The sequence below is a fragment of the Hyla sarda genome, chromosome 4 (genome assembly GCF_029499605.1).
Source record: "Hyla sarda isolate aHylSar1 chromosome 4, aHylSar1.hap1, whole genome shotgun sequence".
Classification (NCBI taxonomy): Eukaryota; Metazoa; Chordata; class Amphibia; order Anura; family Hylidae; genus Hyla; species Hyla sarda.
In genome coordinates, this window is record NC_079192.1 from 178,500,723 (window position 1) to 178,522,141 (window position 21,419).

At 42.1% G+C, this 21,419-nt stretch overlaps 1 protein-coding gene and 1 non-coding gene across 2 annotated transcripts in view; both read left to right on the forward strand.

Annotated features, from left to right (window-relative positions):
- The first annotated feature begins 573 nt into the window (after positions 1-573).
- TRNAG-UCC (transfer RNA glycine (anticodon UCC)) lies at positions 574-645 on the forward strand. The gene has a single exon. It is a non-coding gene; the product is annotated as a tRNA-Gly (tRNA).
- Positions 646-10,162: 9,517 nt separating this feature from the next.
- The window catches only part of ZNF592 (zinc finger protein 592), a 64,316-nt gene continuing 53,059 nt past the window's right edge, over positions 10,163-21,419 (forward strand). Inside the window, exon 1 of the mRNA XM_056572915.1 lies at positions 10,163-10,185. The gene's annotated coding sequence lies outside the window, so the exon portion shown is untranslated. The remainder of the gene's footprint in view (positions 10,186-21,419) is intronic.

Here is a 21,419-nt window from a genome sequence, read left to right on the forward strand (position 1 = left end):
AATACAAGTCTATGGGAGGGGTGTGACGCCCCCTCCATAGACTTGCATTGAGGGGGACAGAAGTGACATCACGAAGGGGCGAGGCCTTGACGTCACATTGCCCCGTCCCCTGCACCGCCCGTCATCAGCCTTGGAGATAACTTAGCTCCGGGCTGCTGAGGTACCGGGATGCTGCAGGGGAATAGGGGATAAGATTTCTAACAGCGGAATACCTCTTTAACAATAGAAATTGGGATAATGTCCTGAAAAACAAGAATACTGACACTAAAAATATCTTAAATTCCCACTGTAAGAGAGGTATATAATTTATGGGAATAAAAGAGTCAGGAATAGAAAAAAAATCCAATGTGGATGAATACAAATGTAAAGGGGGCAATAAATGACAAAAATAAAGCATTTAAACTACTAAAACAAGACGGCAGTGAAGAACCATTAAAAAGCTATAGAGAAAAATGTAGAATATGTAAAAAACAGATAAAAGCCACAAAAGTAGAGACAGAAAGACTCATTGCCAAAGAAAGTAAAAACACTTTATTTATTGTTGTCCTTAGTGGGATTTGAACCCAAACAGAAGCGTTGGTGGTATAGTGGTGAGCATAGCTGCCTTCCAAGCAGTTGACCCGGGTTCGATTCCCGGCTAACGCATCTCTTCATATAAGCTAACCCATTAGTTAACCCTCTTCATATAAGGATACACTGGCTAATGTCTCAATTTTACATCAGTTTTGAGGGTTAGCTAATGTCATTCTTTACATTAACCACAGTTGTGAAACCACACTGTGATCCATAGGTGCAGGTCCTCCACTCCAACTTAGGTGCACAACTGCACTTGGAGTTGAGCACCTTGTATCACCTTAGATCACATCAATTTAAGTGTTTGTTTAAAGTCAGTCATGTTTAACGCATCCACATACACATTTATCTGGTGTCAGGATGCCATTGTGGTACTTGTGACTGTTTGCAGGCATCCTCCATTGTATGCAATTTTTGCTGGGGATTGCCCTTAGCAATGGTTTACAAGTGCAGGACCTCCGCCCCAGCAAAGGTGCACAACTGCACTTGGGGTTGAGTTTTCCTGCTATAACCATGTTCATGCAAATATAAGCCGTTATGTCTTTTTTTTTTCTTTTTTTTTTATTACCACCACATATTACAAAAAGAAAAAATGAATAATACAATATTTTTAACAAATTTTAATACCCTCCTCACACCCATCCCCCCACCCCCTATCCCCCCTAGAGGAAGAAGAAGAAGAGGAAAAAATAAATAAATAAAAAAATAAAAAATAAAAAAAAGGAAAAAGGTCAAAAATGTCTTATCGGACCCCGCGGCTCAGCTTTTTAGTTCTCTATATCTCAATTCTATATTCCCTCCTCAGCCCCTCCCTCCATTGATGCACACTCGAGCCTGTTACAGATATCCACTGTTTTACTATAATTAATCTAGCATAAAAAAGTGACCTTTGAATTTTTTTCCCAATCCCTTTTTATTTCTGTCCCAATATTACCTCCCAGGATCGCATTTATTGGTGTTAATTTTATTCTAATCTTCCAACTTTTCTCAACTAATTGTATAACTTCTACCCAAAATGTCTTTATTTCTGGACATGGCCAAAGCATATGCAACAATCCTGCCTCTTCCTGCCCACATTTTGAGCAGGCACTCAAGTTCTTTTTACCTATTTTATACAAAAAGAGAGGTGTATAGTACAGCCTATAAACTATATTAAACTGTATCACCCTATGATTCGCATTTAATGGAATAACATTAATTCTTTCGTGTATTTTTCCCCACTGTGCTTCTTCTATCTCACCCAATTCTTTTTGCCATATTTTTCTACTGTGATGATTTCTCTTTAATATAGAAAATGTATTAAGTGCTCTATATACCTTTGACAACTCTTTTTTTCCCCATCTCTGTATTCATCATCTTATCAAAAAAACTACCTTTTACTATTTCTACTTTCTTCCCCTTATCTACCGTGTCTTTTACTATACCTCTTAATCTCATATATTCAAACCATGTCCCAACTCCAACTTCTCTACCCTTTTTTAACTCTTCCCATGTTTTAATCTTCCCTTCCTTATATATATCCCCTATTGTATTCACCCCCCATTGTGCTAGTGTTCGAAATTCTAATCTACTTATTTCCTCTACCGTGTTTTTATTATTCCAAATGAGGGCTATATCCAATATCCCAGTTATTCCCACCTCCCTTTTTACCATTTTCCACGTTCTTTTCAAGGCAGCTATTCTTATACAATTTTTCCATCCTTTCTCTTCTAATTGCCCTGACTCCAGTAACTGGTAAATATCATCATATGATCCTCTACATCGTTCCATCAAATACTCAATCATATGAGATCTCCTCCAGTCCCTAATAAAGTATAATTGGGCGGCTAAAAAATACTTTTTATCGTCCGGAAACGCCATTCCCCCTTCTCTTCTGGGTAGACATAAATATTCTAATCCTTACCCTTCTTCGGCCCCGATCTTAATCCTTACCCTTCTTCGGCCCCATATCAAAGCATTGAAGATTGACAGCATTCTTTAAAAAAAAAATCATCACACCAAATGGGTGAAGCACTAAATACGTATAATATTTTCGGCAACATAATCGTTTTCATTAATATCATTCTGTCTGCTTTAGAAATTTTGAAGTCGCTCCATATTTTAATTTTCTTTTCCATGTTCTCTATTAAGTGTTCTAGGTTTAATTTATAATGATCTTCTAATTTACCTGAGATTTGTATACCTAAGTATTTAAAGTGCTCATCTTTTTTAAATATTTTTATTTTGTTTTCTATGAATATATTATTCTCCCCCAATGGAAGGAGTACTGATTTGGACCAGTTTATTTCTAATCCTGAGAAACTCCCATATTCCTTGATAATCTCCATCACTCCGGTCAGATCCGACTGTTTTTCCCAAAAAAAGCAGGATATCGTCTGCATGTAAGGATATTTTGTCCTCTCTCCCCCTTGCACCAAACCCGCCAATCTCCTTCTCCTCTCTGATCTTAACAGCCAAAGGTTCCATGCTCGTAGCAAACAACAAGGGGGAGAGAGGGCATCCCTGTCTGGTGCCTCTTGAGAGCGAGAATTGCTCCGATAATTTCCCATTGATCGACACTCTTGCTTTAGGTTCGGAGTATAACAGTTGGATCATGTCTATATATGTTTTCCCAAAGCCGCATTTTTCTAATTCTGCCCACAAGAACTACCACTCCACCCTGTCAAAAGCCTTAGTGGCATCTAAAGACAGGATGGAGAGGGATTCCCCGCCCTGTAATTTTCCCATATCTATGTTCGTAAGGACTCTATATATATTGTGTCGGGCCATTCTTCCCGGGATAAACCCGCACTGATCTTCCTGAATTAACTCTGTGATATTACTCTGTAATCTAATGGCTAATGCTTTGGCGAAAATCTTCATATCCGTATTTATTAACGATATGGGTCTATACGACCCCATATCCTCTTTATCTTTTCCCTCTTTCAGGATCATATTATAACCGTCCGGTAATTTCCCGTTCACCATGCTGGTCTCAATCACTCTATGTAATGCCAGGATCAAAATTCCGCCAAACCTTCTATATACCTCAAAGGTTAGTCCATTGCTTCCAGGTGTTGTATTACCCCTAATCTGATCTAGCACTTTATTCAATTCTATTCTAGTTAATGGAGCATCTAAGATTTGTTTTTTCATTTCGGGGAGTCTAGGGAGTTCCATTTGGTCCAAATAATTTAGCGTTTCCTTTCTTTCCTTATTATATTCAGATCTATATAATAACTCATAATATTCTCTAAATTCCCTTATTATTTCCTTTTTTCTATACACCAATCTCCTTCTTTATTCCTTATCCCAGAAATTCTTTGCTTAGTGTGTTGATTTGAGACAATTGCCATCAAATACTTGTTAGGCTTCCCTGCCTGTACAAATCTTTGCTGGCCTTGAAAAATCAATTTATTTTTACTCTTTTCCAACATATATTCATTAAATTCATTTTGTAGCTTATTTAATTTTTCCTTACTCTCTTCTGATGAATTTTGTGTATATTCCTTCTCTGTATCCCTAAGATTACTTATTTAGGTTGATTTAAACTCTTTTTTTTCCCCACTTTATTGCTTTCCCCTCTTAGGTAAGCTTTACAGGTCTCCCAGACAACCGGGTCACTTGCTGTGCCCCAGTTGTTTGCAAAAAACTCCCTCAAGTTTTTTTCTATTGTGGCATTCTCTATCAAATTTAACCAGTGAGGGTTAATTTTCTGGAACCCATCTCTTACCTCTTCCTCTGTTTTTATCAGTACTTCTAGAGCCGCGTGGTCCGACAGACATCTAACCCAATAATGTATTTTTATCACCTTATTTAAACTAGAGTCATTTCCCAGACATATATCTATTCTGGACATAGTTTGACAGGTCTTGTTCCAACATGAATATTCTTTCTTTTGAGGGTTGTAAATCCTCCAAATATCGCTGAGTCCCAGTTCATTACATACTTTCGCCAGGGGGGTGCAGCCCACCTCTCCTTTACTCCCGCTTGCCCTCCATCTATCTAGCCTCTCATCTAGGACGCAGTTCATATCCCCCATGGCAAACACAGGGCATTCTCCGCAACTCACGCAAAAATCTAATAATTTAAGAAGGACCGCGGATGAGAAAGGCGGGGGTATATATACAAATGCTAATACACATCTTACATTTTCTAATCTCCCATATAAAAAAACAAACCTCCCCTCATCATCTACCCTTTTTCTAATTAATTCCCAATTTAAGTTTCTAGGGATTAACACAGAAACCCCCCGTGAATATGCTGTATGAAGAGAATGGTAATAATGTCCCCAAACATTACGTTTCAAAACCATTACTGTTTCTCTCGTTAAAGGTGTCTCAACTAACCCGACTATGCCTGGTGCGTGCTTCATAATAACTCCCATTACCGCTGATCTTTTAATTTTATCCCCAAGTCCTCGTACATTCCATACCACTGCCTTAACAGTCATCCGTGGTCATTCTCTTACAGTCCAGTTGAACACAATAAACACCATAGTAAGAAGGAAGAGAGAAGAAAAAAAAAATCTTTTTTTTCCCTCTCTTTTTTTGAAGTTTGAAAAAAAAAAAACAACTTCCCCAGGGTTCCCAAACCTCCCCCCCATCACCCCTCCCCCCCCCTCCCGGTGACCTGCCATCTCGGGCAAATTTCTAGCCTTACGTGATTGTCCCCCCCCCTTCCCATCCTCCCCCGGACCTTAACCACTATTTTTCAATCCCCGTGTGTCCATCCAGTCCACCGCTTCTACTGCGCTAGAAAAAAAGAACGTCTCACTGTTGTAAAAAACCTTCAGCCTGGCTGGGAACATTAAAGCAAACTTGATTCCATTATGTGCAAGTCTCTTTTTAACTTCCCTGAAAGTATATCTCTTCTTCTGTGTTTCAGTTGCATAATCTGGGAAAAGCATAATTCTATTTCCATTGTATTCTATCTCCTTTTTTTTCCTCATTATTCTCAAGATGTTGTCACGGTCATTATCATTCAGGAGTTTAAGTATTATGGTACGTGGTCTGCCCCCTACTGGCGGGGGTTGGAATGGAATTCTATGCGCACGTATCACACTAAAGTGTTTAGAGAGGTTTTCCTCCCCACACTGCGCAATCAACCATGTTTGGATAAAAGTTATCACATCTTTACTTTCCGCTCCCTCTGGGAAACCCAAGATTCTAAGGTTTCCCCGTCTGGAGCGGTCTTCAAATTCTGTCACTTTTTGATTTAATAACTTGTTCTCCCCTGACATCCTCTGTACTTCAGATTTTAACTTATGGACCTCATCTTCCACACCCGACACTCTTGTCTCCACCTCTGTACACCTCTCCCTGAATTTCTTTAGATCTTCCCTGATCAAATTGATTTCCACACCGATAACCCCAACTTGATTGGACAGAACATCTATGGAAGTATTACATTTTGCAACTGCCGCTAATATTTTATCTAGGGCAGGTTGGGGAACATCCCCTTCCTTCTCCATTATAGAGCCATCTAATCCCAGATCTCCTGCATTGGTTTTATTTTGTCCACGATTTCTAGGCACTGCCCCCGGCGAGACAAAATATTTATCCACTTTCCCAGCTGCTTTAGTGTCCTTTGTTGGGCTATGTGTTTTATTCAGCTTGGGTGCCATCTTATCCTCCAGTTGTCAATATATTGTCCCACCCAGAACAGTCACGTGTATTTCATATGCTGCGCCGGGAGTTTCAGAAAAGATTACCAACTAAATATTTCCAACGGGCACTTTCAGCTTGTTGTATCACAGGAGAAGCTCAGTTATCTGCAGACTATAGACCTGCTCCTGCAGTGCTACAGGTGTTTCACCAGGTGTCGTTTATACTCAGGAGAAAAAAATAAATAAAATACACTGTCCCAATTAGGGTTTTCCACCCAAATCCAGTTCTTATAGATAAATTCTTATTTCTTATGCAGAAGGGCCTACTTTATCGGCTTTAAACATACAAGGTGAACGTGGCAGCATTCACCTCCACAGCTATAATCGCCACGAGGGGGATTTATTATTGATCGAGCAAAACTTGCCCCCACACCTATTCTTTTAGTACAGTTTGTTCACTGTGGCAGCAGTTTCATCTTTATAACAACACAGATATGGGAGGATCTCACCTGAATCTCAGCTGGGTCCCTGGAACAGCCATGGATCAGCCTCCTCAGTGTGTCTTCCTCCAGTAGCTCCAGGGTCACACTCTCACTCTTCCTGCATTCTTAGCACAACACAGACCCGGGTTCCTTCCACTCACTGCCTCTTGTGGGCCTCCACTCCAGATCGCAGCATTGCTGGCACCTGTGTGTGCTGTTGTTCGTGTGGGGGCTGCTACGCTCACAGTCCACTGCTGCCCGCTCGCTACTGCTGTGTCAGGTCAGGTCCCTCTACTCCACCGCCATCCAGCACATTCACATCCCAGCTTTCAGCGCAACTGAGCGGTGTCCCGAACCAGCAGCATGTGTTTGGTCCATGGAGGGGGCAGGAAGCGGGGGGGTGGAGCCTCTCAACCTCCTCACATCACGTCCTGTCCCTCCGTCCAAGCCGTTATGTCTTTGCTTTGCACCCTTTTATCTTGCTGGGTAGCATTAGGGTTTCACCTGTGAGGCCTGCTATAAATGAACCAACCAGGGTGGGACTTGTAGCTTGTCTACTCCCTCCCACCCATTGTATGTGTGCTTAGATTCACACTGCAGGTGACTGAGGAGCAATCTGCAAGTCAGGCCTATGGCTGCCGTAATATTGGTTCCTGGTTTTATTTATCTGGCCAGGTAGGTTAGTTGATAGGACCTGCATCATTTGAGAAACCTTGGCATGGTGTGCGGGCTCAAGTGTGTCCTTCATATAAGGATATACTGGCTAATGTCTCAATTTTACATCAGTTTTGAGGGTTAGCTAATGTCATTGTTTACATTAACCACAGTTGTGAAACCACATTGTGATCCATAGGTGCAGGTCCTCCACTCCAATGTAGGTGCACAACTGCACTTGGAGTTGAGCACCTTGTATCACCTTAGATCACATCAATGTAAGTGTTTGTTCAAAGAAAGTAAAGCTAACCCCAAAATGTTCATTAACTATATAAATAGCAAAAAGGTTAAAAATGAAAGTGTTGGCACTTTAAAAAAATGATAAGGAAGAAATTATAGATGGGGATCAGGAAAAAGCAAATATATTAAACACATTCTTCTCCACTGTATTCACCGAAGAAAATTAAATGGCAGGTAAAATACAGCAAGATAAGGTAAACTCCCCAGTACAGGTTACCTGTCTAAGGGTGGGTTCACACCACGATTTTACTCTATGGCTGCAGTCTCCAATTGGGGGAGGGAAAACCGGGTGCTCCCGTATCCCAGCCGGATCAGGCCCGTATCTATTTCATTTTAATGAGCCGACCTGAGTCAAACGGTGAGTCCGGTCGGCACATTTTTGCCCCGTATCCGGTTTTCTGATGAAACCTAAAATCGTGATAAAACCCTGGAAGTACAGTGCCGCCTACAAAAAATCAAAATAGACAAATCACCAGGTCCAGATGGCATTCACCCCCGTGTTCTAAAGGAATTAAGTAATGCAATAGACAGACCCCTATTTTTAATATTCAGGGACTCTATAGTGACAGGGTCTGTTCCTCAAGACTGGCGCATGGCAAATGTGGTGCCAATATTTAAAAAGGGGTCAAAAGGTGACCCCGGGAATTAGAGGCCTGTTAGTTTAACCTCCGTTGTATGAAAATTGTTTGAGGGTTTTCTAAGAGATGCTATTTTGGAATATCTTGATAAAAATAAATGTATGACACCATATCAGCATGTCTTTATGAGGGATCGGTCTTGTCAAATTAACCTGATCAGCTTTTATGAGGAGGTGAGCTCCAGGCTGGACCAGGGGAAATCGCTGGATGTCGTATACCTTGATTTTTCCAAAGCATTTCATACGGTGCCACATAAAAGGTTGGTGTATAAAATGAGAATGCTTGGACTGGGGGGAAATGTGTGCAAGTGGGTAAGTAACTGGCTCAGTGAATGGAAATAGAGGGTGGTTATTAATGGTACTTATTCTGATTGGGTGACTGTTACTAGTGGGGTACCACAGGGGTCAGTCTTGGGTCCTGTTCTATTTAATATATTCATTAATGACCTTGTAGAGGGGTTGAATAGTAAAGTAGCAATCTTTGCAGATGATACTAAATTCTGTAAAGTGGTCAACACAATAGAGGACTGTGCACTGTATATAGTAGATAACACAACAGAGGACTGTGCACTGTTACAAATGGATCTGGATAGGTTGGAGGTTTGGGCTAAGAAGTGGCAGATGAGGTTCAACACTGATAAATGTAAGGTAATGCATATGGGGAGGAAAAATCTGGGCTGGGATTATGTATTAAATGGGAGAACACTTGGGACGACTGATGTGGAAAAGGACTTGGGAGTCTTAGTTAATAGTAAATTTAGCTGTAGTGACCAGTGTCGGGCAACTGCTACCAAGGCAAATAAAATCATGGGGGTCATTAATAGGGGCATAGATGCCCGCGACAAGGAAATCATTCTACCGCTGTACAAATCACTAGTCAGACCACACATAGAATACTGTGCACAGTACTGGGCACCAGTGTACAAGAAAGATATAGTGGAGCAGGAGAGGGTTCAAAGATGGGCAACCAGAGTAATACGGGGAATGGGAGGACTACAGTACCCAGAAAGATTATCAGAATTAGAGTTATTTAGTTTAGAAAAAAAGAAGACTTAGGAACGACCTAATAACTATGTATAAATATATCAGGGGCAGTACAGAGATCTCTCCCATGATCTGTATCTATAACAAGGACTGTATCTATAACAAGGGGGCATCCTCTACATTTAGAGGAAAGAAGGTTTCTACACCAGCACAGACAGGGATTCTGTAGCACTCTCTTCCGGAGATGGTGGTCATGATTAACTGGGTAAGAGTTCAAAAGGGGTATGGATGCATTTCTAGAGAGTACTAACATTACAGGTTATGGATACTAGATTTATAGGGACAGGTTGATCCAGGGATTTATTCTGACTGCCATATTTGGAGTCGGAAAGGAATTTTTACCTCTACGATGAGGTTTTTTTTTTTTTTTTGCCTTCCTCTGGATCAACTCAGTAGGGACTCATTAGGGATATAGGTTGAACTTGATGGACTCTGGTCTTTCTTTAACCTCATGAACTATGTTACATATCACACTGCAGATATTTGGCAATGCTTTTCAAATTCACCATGCAATGCTTTTCAAATTTACCATGTAATATAGATCCCTGATATTTTACAGACATTTAGAACGTGCAGAGTTTTTTTTTGATTTTTTATATATTTCAGGCTATCTATCCACAGTAAAAGTAATCTGATATATGGGCACATGCCCCAGTGATGCATGTGCTGTGAAAGATCCATACATTTGGCATCTGTGAATCCTAATGTGTATTCTTATCAGTCACTTAACATCTACCTGTCATTTTTAGGTTATTCAGGATAAGCTGCCCTGTGTGTATATGAAGAATGACACTATTTCTGGCAGTTTTAAATTTTTTTTTAATTTCTTTGTCATTTTTCAGCAGATTTCTGCTCTGATGTCTCCATCTGTTATTTCCAGTTGTCGCTGAGCTCTTTCAGAGTGAATCGTAAGTTTGACAAGTCTAGGAAAGGAGTCTTATATAAAAAGCATTTTCTATATACTACAACATTTCTTACAGTTTGTTTGTAGTATAGATTTATGCAAAGTTTTTTGAAACAACAGTGACAATTTAAAGTGACCTTTTAGTTCATAGTGGCTATTTAATTAATAAATTAAGTTAAAAGGAAACTCACATCCTGTTCACCCACACTAAACCCAATACAATAAAAAGTTATCCCTCCTGGTATTGCTATAGTGCTGCTGTGTGCAATGGAGGCATGGAGCCAGCTTTCCGAGCTCCTCTGCCTCCTCTATACGCAGTGATATGCCGCCCATATTCCAATTTCTTTACTTTCACGTAACTAGAATGTGAGAGTGAAGAAATAAGAAAATTGATCAGATGGGCGGGCATAGCACTCCTTCACTGAACCTTGTGTTCCTAGATGGGAAGTTCAGTAGCATTATGGGCAAATGCTCCTCCATATGCTGCCATTTTAGGGGAGCTCCATCCACACGGGACACAAGATGAAGGTGGTGGAGCTTCCTCAGTATACATAGCAGGTAACAAGTGTAAGATCATAGGTAACTTTTTTTATTATCATTATTAACATGTATTTCAGTAAAACAATATAGAAGTGGCCAATCCCTCTAACTACACATTCTGGAGAAATTTATCAACTAAGTAGTGTACATTGTATCAAATTGGTCTGCATGGCTGTTGTCCAAGAAGGAAGCCTCTTCTAAAGATGAAGCACAAGAAAGCCTCAAACAGTTTGCTAAAGACAAGCAGACTAAGGACATGGTTTACTGGAACCATGTCCTGTGGTCCTATGAGACCAAGAAAACACTTATTTGTACGGTGTCAACGTGTGTGCGGAGGCAACCAGGTGAGGAGTACAAGTGTGTCTTGCCTACAGCCAAGTAGGGAGGTGAGAGTGTCATGGTCTGGGCCTGCATGAGTCCTGCTGGTACTGGGGAGCTACAGATCACTGAGGACACTGAGGTGTCATCAGAGAGCACTGTGGTCAGACAGAAAAGAAAGTCAAAAAGAAAAGAACTTCCTCTGTAGTATACAGTGGCTGATAACTACTGCAAGGTTTAAGATTTTTAAATAGAAGTAATTTACAAAGCTATAGAAAATAGGAGAGGCTCCTATCTGCTAGTTACCTTGACCTGAACAACTCAATGGCACCTATACCCACGGTGTCGGAAAGTAAAGTGATTAAAAGGAAAATTGAGGCTCAGGATCTTGAATACTGGATAGACATTTATAAATTGTTTAAAATATATGTATTGTGCTCCGTGACGCACAGGGCCCTTGCATACATAGATAGCATAGAATACATTATAATATGTTATAAAATACAATCAATATAAAAGCCACACATCTGTGTATATTCCAGCCTGTAAGAATAAAATAGTGGTGCACGTGTCTTTTGAATATGTAAAGTGCAAAATTGTACTGTTCAATGCACTATTTGTGGAAATAGTGGTATCTGTTGGCAACTTGTGTCTATCAGCATATGCCACACATAATAGGACCGTGAATTTGAACATTCTCTCTGCGTTTTCCACGCGATTTGGAAAAATTCACGGCTCATTGAACCCCACTATCACCGCTATCCATATGAGACGGCCGAGTCTCTAAGCGGCGATCTATCCTTCAGCCCTTCAGTACTGCAAGTATACTTAACATTGCTACTGTTTGCACATAAACACTGCCAGTATACCAGACATTGCTACCATGCAACAATTGTTACATTGCTGCAAACAGATACCACTCATTATACAAACAGCGCATTGAACAGTACAATTTTGCACTTTACATATTAGTTTCTATTCAAAAGACACATGCACCACTATTTTATTCTTACAGGCTGGAATATCCACAGACGTGTGGCTTTTATATTGATTGTATTTTATAACATATATTTTTATATTATAATGAATTCTATGCTATGTAATTTTATAGTGTATTAAATTGTACTTTGTGTCCCTGCTGACCCACAAGGGCCCTGTGCGTCACAGAGCACATTACATATATTTTAAATAATTAATTAATAAATGTCTATACAGTATTCAAGATCCTGAGCCTCAATTTTCCTTTTAATTACTTTACAAATCTGGCATCAGTTGATTTAAAAAAAAAAATAAAAATTTTCCACTGAAGTACCCCTTTAACCTCTTGGTGCCGAAGGGTGTACAGGTACGCCCTTGCTCCCTGGTACTTAACCCCTTAAGGACCAGGCCATTTTACACCTTAGGACCGGAGCGTTTTTTGAACATCTGACCACTGTCACTTTAAGCATTAATAACTCTGGGATGCTTTTACCTATCATTCTGATTCCGAGATTGTTTTTTTCGTGACATATTCTACTTTATGTTATTGGTAACATTTTGTCGATACTTGCATCGTTTCTTAGTGAAAAATTTCAAAATTTGCTGAAAAAATTGAAAATGTCTACTTTATGTTTGCATCATAAAATTGACGTGCTTTTACTTTTGGAAGACACCAGAGGGCTTCAAAGTTCAGCAGCAATTTTTTCAATTTTTCACAAAATTTTCAAACTCACTATTTTTCAGGGACCAGTTCAGGTTTGAAGTGAATTTGAAGGGTCTTCATATTAGAAATACCCCACAAATGACCCCATTATAAAAACTGCACCCCCCAAAGTATTCAAAATGACATTCAGTAAGTGTATTAACCCTTTAGGTGTTTCACAGGAATAGCAGCAAAGTGAAGGAGAAAATTCACCATCTTCATTTTTTACACTCGCATGTTCTTGTAGACCCAATTTTTGAATTTTTACAAGGGGTAAAAAGAGAAAATTTATACTTATATTTGTAGCCCAATTTCTCTCGAGTAAGGACATACCTCATATGTCCATGAAAAGTGTTTGGCGGGCGCAGTAGAGGGCTCAGAAGCAAAGGAGCGACAAGGGAATTTTGGAGAGTACGTTTTTCTGGAATGGTTTTGGGGGGGCATGTTGCATTTAGGAAGCCCTTATGGTACCAGAACAGCAAAAAATCCCCACATGGCATACCATTTTGGAAACTAGACCCCTTGGGGAACGTAACAAGGGGTAAAGTGAACCTTAATACCCCACAGGTGTTTCACGACTTTTGCATATGTAAAAAAAAAAAAAAATTTTTTCACTAAAATGTGTGTTTCCCCCCAAATTTCACATTTTTGCAAGGGTTAATAGCAGAAAATACCCCCCAAAATTTGTAACCCCATCTCTTCTGAGTATGAAGGTACCCCATAAGTGGACCTGAAGTGCACTACGGGCGAACTACAATGCTCAGAAGAGAAGGAGTCATATTTGGCTTTTGGAGAGCAAATTTTGGTCGGGGGGCATGTCGCATTTAGGAAGCCCCTATGGTGCCACAACAGCAAAAAACCCTCACATGGCATACCATTTTGGAAACTAGACCCCTTGAGGAACGTAACAAGGGGTACAGTGAGCATTTACCCCCCACTGGTGTCTGTCAGAACTTTGGAACAGTGGGCTGTACAAATTTTTTAATTTGCACAGCCCACTGTTCCAAAGATCTGTCAGACACCAGTGGGGGGTAAATTCTCACTGCACCCCTCATTACATTCCGTGAGGGGTGTAGTTTCCGAAATGGGGTCACGTGTTTTTTTTTTTTTTTTTTTTTTTTTTTTGCGTTTGTCAAAACCGCTGTAACAATCAGCCACCCCTGTGCAAATCACCTCAAATGTACATGGTGCACGCTCCCTTCTGGGCCTTGTTGTGCGCCCCCAGAGAACTTTGCGCCCACTTATGGGGTATCTCCGTAGTCGGGAGAAATTGCATTACAAATTTTGGGGGGCATTTTTTCCTTTTACCTCTTGTCAAAATGAACAGTATAGGGCAACACCAGCGTGTTAGTGTAAAAAATGTATTTTTTTACACTAACATGCTGTTGTAGACCCCAACTTCACCTTTTCATAAGGGGTTAAAGGAGAAAAAGCCCCCCAAAATTTGTAACACAATTTCTCCCGAGTACGGCGATACCCCATATGTGACCCTATTATGTTGCCTTGAAATACGACAGGGCTCCAAAGTAACAGCGCCATGCGCATTTGAGGCCTGTATTAGGGATTTGCATAGGGGTGGACATAGAGGTATTCTACGCCAGTGATTCCCAAACAGGGTGCCTCCAGCTGTTGCAAAACTCCCAGCATGCTTGGACAGTCAACGGCTGTCCAGCAATACTGGGAGTTGTTGTTTTGCAACAGCTGGAGGCTCCATTTTGGAAACAGTGGCGTACCGGACGTTTTTCATTTTTATTGGGAGGGGAGGGGGGCTGTGTAGGGGTATGTGTATATGTAGTGTTTTTTACTTTTTATTTTATTTTGTGGTAGTGTAGTGTAGTTTAGTGTTTTTAGGGTACAGTCACACGGACGGGGGATTACAGCGAGTTCCCGCTGCGAGTTTGAGCTGCCGCGCAAAATTTGCTGCATCGCAAACTTGCAGCCTGATACTCACTGTAAGCCCCCTGCCCATGTGAATGTACCCTGTACATTCACAGGGGGGGGGGGGGGGGGGGGGGACGGGGGGACCTCCAGCTGTTACAAAACTACAACTCCCAGCATGCACAGTTTATCAGTGCATGCTGGTAGTTATAGTTTTGCAACAGCTGGAGGCACACGGTTGGGAAACACTGAGTTAGGAAACAGACAATGTTTCCCAACCAGTGTGCCTCCAGTTGTTGCAAAACCACAACTCCCAGCATTCTCAGGCATGCTGGGAGTAGTAGTTCGGCAACATCTTTAGAGCCAGATGTTGCCGAACTACAACTCCCAGCATGCTGGGAGTTGTAGTTTTGCAACATCTGGAGGACTACAGTTTGCAGACCACTAATACAGTGGTTCCCAATCTGTGCCCTTCCAGATGTTGCAAAACTACAACTCCCAGTATGCCAAATCTGTCCAGGCATGCTGGGAGTTGTAGTTCTGCAACGTCTGAAGGGCCAGATGTTACAGAACTACAACTCCCAGCATGCCTGGACAGTAAGGGCATGCTGAGGATGTGTAGTTTTGCAACATCTGGAAGGGCACAGTGGTCTCCAAACTGTGGACCTCCAGATGTTGCAAAACTGCAACTCCCAGCATGCCCAGACGCCAAGGGCTGTCTGGGCATGCTGAGAGTTGTAGTTTACAGGGTCCCATTACAGCAATGCATGTCGTTTTACGGCGACGTGCATTGCTGTAAAGGGCCCGACCGCGGCTGAAGATCTACTCACCTGTCGCCGCCGCCATCTTCCTCACCGGGATCCGGGTCTTCAGGGACGAGATAAGTACCGGGGCCGGTCCCCAGCACTCCCCCGTCGCATCCTCCGGTCTTCCTCCCGTACTCTCCGGACTTCAAGGGGCCGGGCAGGACGGGAGGAGGTAACCGCCCCCCCCCCCCTTGCGATTGGTCGGTTAGTTAACCGACGGATCGCAGGGGATCGGAGGAGGTGGCAGGCTTGTCACCTCGCTCCTATACTCCAGCATGGTCCTGGCTGTCTGTGACAGCCGGGATCATGCAAAATTACCGGGCGGTCGGGTCCCAGAGGCCCGATCAGCCCGGTATTGCCGCAGATCGCAAGGGCGATTTCCCTTGCGATTTGCGGCGATCGCCGACATGGGGGGCCTACATGGCCCCCCTCGGAGTTTGCCCTGGATGCCTGCTGAAGGATTTCAGCAGGCATCCAGTTCCGATCTCTGCCCGGCGAGCGGCAGAGACCGGAAATACAACAGGACGTTCTCTAACGTCCTTGGGCATTAAAGCCCAGGTAGCGGGGACGTTAGAGAACGTCCTATGTCCTTAACAGGTTAAAGGGGTACTCCGGTGAAAACCTTTTTTCTTTTAAATCAACTGGTGGCAGAAAGTTAAACATATTTGTAAATTACTTCTATTAAAAAATCTTAATCCTTCCAGTACTTATTAGCTGCTGAATGCTACAGAGAAAATTCCTTTCTTTTTGGAACACTGATGACATCACGAGCACAGTGCTCTCTGCTGACATCTCTGTCCATTTTAGCAACCATGCATAGCAGATGTATTCTAAGGGCAGCACGGTGACTCAGTGGTTAGCACTGCTGCCTTGCAGTGCTGGGGACTTGGGTTCAAATCCCACTAAGGACAACAATAAATAAAGTGTTATTATTATTATAATAACGTCAGCAGAGAGAACTGTGCTCGTGATGTCATCAGAGAGCATTCCAAAAAGAAAATAATTTCCTCTGTAGTATTCAGCAGCTAATAAGTACAAAAGGATTAAGATTTTTTAATAGAAGTAATTTACAAATATGTTTAACTTTCTGCCACCAGTTGATTTAAAAGAAAAAAGGTTTTCACCGGAGTACCCCTTTAAGGACCAAGGGCGTACCTGTACGCCCGTGGGATTTTCGGTACCCGCCGGGGGTGGACCGGACCGGGGTGACTGCTGATATCTATCAGCAGGCACCCCGTGCAAATTCATTTGAATGCATTGAATTCACATCGATTTGCGGCTATTCCAGGTCAAACGGGTCTCCGGTGACCCGGAAAATAAGGGGGATCGGGCTTGTCCAAGACACCCACGATCCCCCTGAAGGGATAAGAGTGAGGTGGCAGGGGTGCCACCCCTCCTATCCCTGCTATTGGTCATCTAGAAGCAACGACCGGATCGGGGGCAGGAGGGTTAACTTTCGGTTTCCCCGTTCTGCCCACCCACAATAGGCCGGGCAGAATGAGGAAACCGATGAGGACCGGCGCCAAAGTCCACTTACCCATCAGCGGCGGCAGTGGGCAACGATCGGCTGCAGTGATCGGTGGCAGAAGAGGACAGCGATGCTGCTCCCTGGATCCTACGGAAGCCGATGTGTTGCCTAGCAACATCTGGAGGGCTACAGTTTGAGACCACTATACAGTGGTCTCTAAACTGTAGCCCTCCATATGTAGCAAAACTACAATTCCCAGCATGCCCAGAAAGCTGTTTGGGCATGCTGAGATTTGTAGTTTTGCAACAGCTGGAGGGCCACAGTTTGGAGATCACTGTGCAGTGGTCTCTAAACTGTAGCCCTCCAGATTATGCAAAACTGCAAATCCCAGCATGTCCAAACAGCTGTCTCGGCATGCTGGGAGTTGTAGTTGCGTACCTGCAGCTGTTGCATAACTACATCTCCCAGCATGCCCTTCAGCGATCAGTACATGCTGGGAGTTGTAATTTTGCAACAGCTGGAGGCACACTGGTAGGAAAATACTGAGTTAGGCACCAGAACCTAACTGAAGGTTTTCAAACCAGTGCGTTAACCCGCCAGTGCGAATGTACCCTTGTGAAAAGGAAAAGTTGGGGCTACACTAACATGCTGGTGTTGCCCCATACTTTTTATTTTCACAAGCAAAAAAAGGGAAAAAAATTGTAACGCAATTTCCCCCGAGTACGGAAATACCCCATATGTGGGCGTAAAATGCTTTGTGGGCGCACAACAAGGCTCAAGAGTAAGAATGCACTATGTACATTTGAGGCCTAAATTGGTGATTTGCACAGGGATGGCTGATTTTACAGCGGTTCTGCCATAAACTCAAAAAATAATAAATACCCACATGTGATCCCATTTTGGAAACTACACCCCTCATGGAACGTAACAAGGGGTATAGTGAGCCTTAACACCCCACAGGTGATTGAAGAATTTTCATTAAATTTGGATGGGAAAATGAAAAAAAAAAAATCACTAAAATGCTGGTGTTACCCTAAATTTTTCATTTTCACAAGGGAAAATAGGGAAAAAAAGCCCCCCAAAATTTGTAACTCCATTTCTTCTAAGTAAGAACATACCCGATACATGGATGTAAAGTGCTCTGCAGGCGAGCTACAATGCTCAGAAGAGAAGGAGCGACATTGGAGGGCTTTTGGAGAGAAAATTTGTCCAGAATTAGAGGTCACGTGTGTTTACAAAGCCCCCAAAGTGCCAGAACAATGGACCCCCCCCACATGTGACCCCATTTTGGAAACTACACCCCTCATGTAATGTAATAAGGGGTACAGTGAGCATTTAGGCCCCACAGGTGTCTGACAGATTTTTGGAACAGTGGTCCGTGAAAATGAAAAGTGTAATTTTTCATTTGCACAGCCCACTTTTCCAAAGATCTGTCAAATGCCAGTGGGGTGTAAATACTCACTGCACCCCTTATTAAATTCTGCGAGGGGTGTAGTTTCCAAAATGGGGTCACGTGGGGGGGGGGTCCACTGTTCTGGCACCACGGGGGGGCTTTTTAAACGCACATGGCCCCTGACTTCTATTCCAAACAAATTTTCTCTCTAAAAGCTCAATGGCGCTCCATCTCTTGTGAGCATTGTAGTGCGCCAGCAGAGAACTTGAAGTCCACACATGGGGTATTTCCAAATTTGATGTTACAAATTTTGGGGGTCATTTTCTTCTATTACCCCTTGTAAAAATTAAAAATTTCGGGGAAAAAAACCATTTTTTTTCATTTATACATCCAACTTTAACAAAAAGTCGTCAAACACCTGTGAGGTGTTAAGGCTTACTGTACCCCTTGTTACGTTCCTTGAGGGGTGTAGTTTCCAAAATAGTATGCCATGTGGTGTTTTTTTGCTGTTCTGGCACCATAGGGGCTTCCTAAATGCGACATGCCCCCCAAAAACCAATTTAGCAAAATTTGCTTTCCAAAAGCCAAATGTGACTCCTTCTCTTCTGAGCATTGTAGTTCGCCCGCAGAGCATTTTATGTCTTAAGAGATGGGGTAAAAAAATTTGGTAGGGGGGGAATTTTCTCCCATTACCCTTTGTAAAAATAGTAAATTTGGGGGGGAAAAATTGCACTTTAGTGAAAAAAAAATATTTTTATTTACACATCCAACTTTAACAAAAAGTCATCCAACACCTGTGGGGTGTTAAGACTCACTGGACCCCTTGTTACGTGCCTTGAGGGGTGGTATGCAATGTGGGGTTTTTTCTGCTGTTCTGGCACCATAGGGGCTTCCCAAATGCGACATGCCCCCCAAAAACCATTTCAGCAAAATTCACTCTCCAAAATCCCATTGTTGCTCCTTCCCTTCTGAGCCCCCTACTGCGCCCGCCGAACACTTGACATACACATATGAGGTATTTCCTTACTCGAGAGAAATTGGGTTCCAAATTTTGGGGGCTTTTTCTCCTTTACCCCTTGTAAAAATTCAAAAACTGGGTCTACAAGAACATGCGAGTGTAAAAAATGAAGATTTTGAATTTTCTCCTTGACTTTGCTGCTATTCCTGTGAAACACCTAAACGGTTAACACACTTACTGAATGCCATTTTGAATATGGTCATTTGTAGGGTATTTCTAATATGAAGGCCCTTCAAATACACTTCAAAACTGAACTGGTCCCTGAAAAATTCAGATTTTGAAAATTTTGTGAAAAATTGGAAAATTCCTGCTGAACTTTGAAGCCCTCTAATGTCTTTCTAAAAACATATCAACTTTATGATGCAAACATAAAGTAGACATATTGTATATGTGAATCAATATCTAGTTTATTTGGAATTTCTATTTTCCTTACAAGCAGAGAGCTTCAGTTAGAAAAATGCTAAATTTTTAGATTTTTTCATAACATTTTAGAATTTTTCACCAAGAAATAATGCAAGTATCAACAAAAATTTACCACTAGCATAAAGTAGAATATGTCACGAAAAAACTATCTCTGAATCAGAATGAAAAGTAAAAGCACCACAGAGTTATTAATGCTTAAAGTGACAGTGGTCAGATGTGCAAAAAACGCTCTGGTCCTTAACGAGGCAGGACGTATATTTACGTCCTGCGCCGGCTCCCGCGATATGAAGCGGGATCGCGCCGCGATCCCGCATCATATCGCGTCAGTCCCGGCGCTCATCAATGGCCGGGACCCACGGCTAATATCACACATCGCCGATCGGGGCGATGTGCGGTATTAACCCTTTAGAAGCGGCGGTCAAAGCTGACCACCGCTTCTAAAGTGAAAGTGACCCGGCTGCTCAGTCGGGCTGTTCGGTACCGCTGCGGTGAAATCGCGGCGTCCCGAACAGCTTGCAGGACACCGGGAGGGCCCTTACCTGCCTCCTCCGATCGGCGAATGATTGCTCCGTGCCTGAGATCCAGGCAGGAGCAGTCAAGCGCCGATAACACTGATCACAGGAGTGTTAATACACGCCTGTGATCTGTGTAAAAGATCAGTGTGTGCAGTGTTATAGGTCCCTATGGGACCTATAACACTGCAAAAAAAAAGTAAAAAAAAAGTGTTAATAAAGGTCATTTAACCCCTTCCCTAATAAAAGTTTGAATCACCCCCCTTTTCCCATACAAAAAATAAAACAGTGTAAAAAAAAAAAATAAACATATGTGGTATCGCCGCGTGCGCGTAAATGTCCGAACTATAAAAATATATCATTAATTAAACCGCACGGTCAATGGAGTACGCGCAAAAAAAATTCCAAAGTCAAAAAAAGCGCATTTTTGGTCACTTTTTATACCATTAAAAAATTAATAAAAAGTGATCAAAAAGTCCGATCAAAACAAAAATCATACCGATAAAAACTTCAGATCACGGCGCAAAAAATGAGTCCCCATACCGCCCTGTACGTGGAAAAATAAAAAAGTTATAGGGGTCAGAAGATGACATTTTTAAACATATTAATTTTCCTGCATGTAGTTATGATTTTTTCCAGAAGTGCGACAAAATCAAACCTATATAAGTAGGGTATCATTTTATTCGAATGGACCTACAGAATAATGATAAGGTGTAATTATGCACTGCGTAGAAACGGAAGCCCCCAAAAGTTACAAAATGGCGTTTTTTTCTTCGATTTTGTCACACAATGATTTATTTTTCCGTTTCGCCGTGCATTTTTGGGTAAAATGACTAATGCCACTGCAAAGTAGAATTGGCGACGCAAAAAATAAGCCATAATATGGATTTTTTGGTGGAAAATTGAAAGGGTTATGATTTTTAAAATGTAAGGAGGAAAAAACTAAAGTGCAAAAACTGAAAAACCCTGAGTCCTTAAGGGGTTAAGGTGAAAATGGGTTTGGTCCTTAAGGGGTTAACCTCTTTGGGACTCAAGGCGTACCTGTACGTCCTGAGTCCCGCTCCGGCAATATAAGATGAGGTCACACAGTGACCCCGCGTCATATCGGATCAGTGCTGGCGTCTAACGGTAGTCGGGACACGGGGCTAATAGCGCGCATTACCGATTGCGGTGACACGCGCTATCAACCCTTTAGACGCGG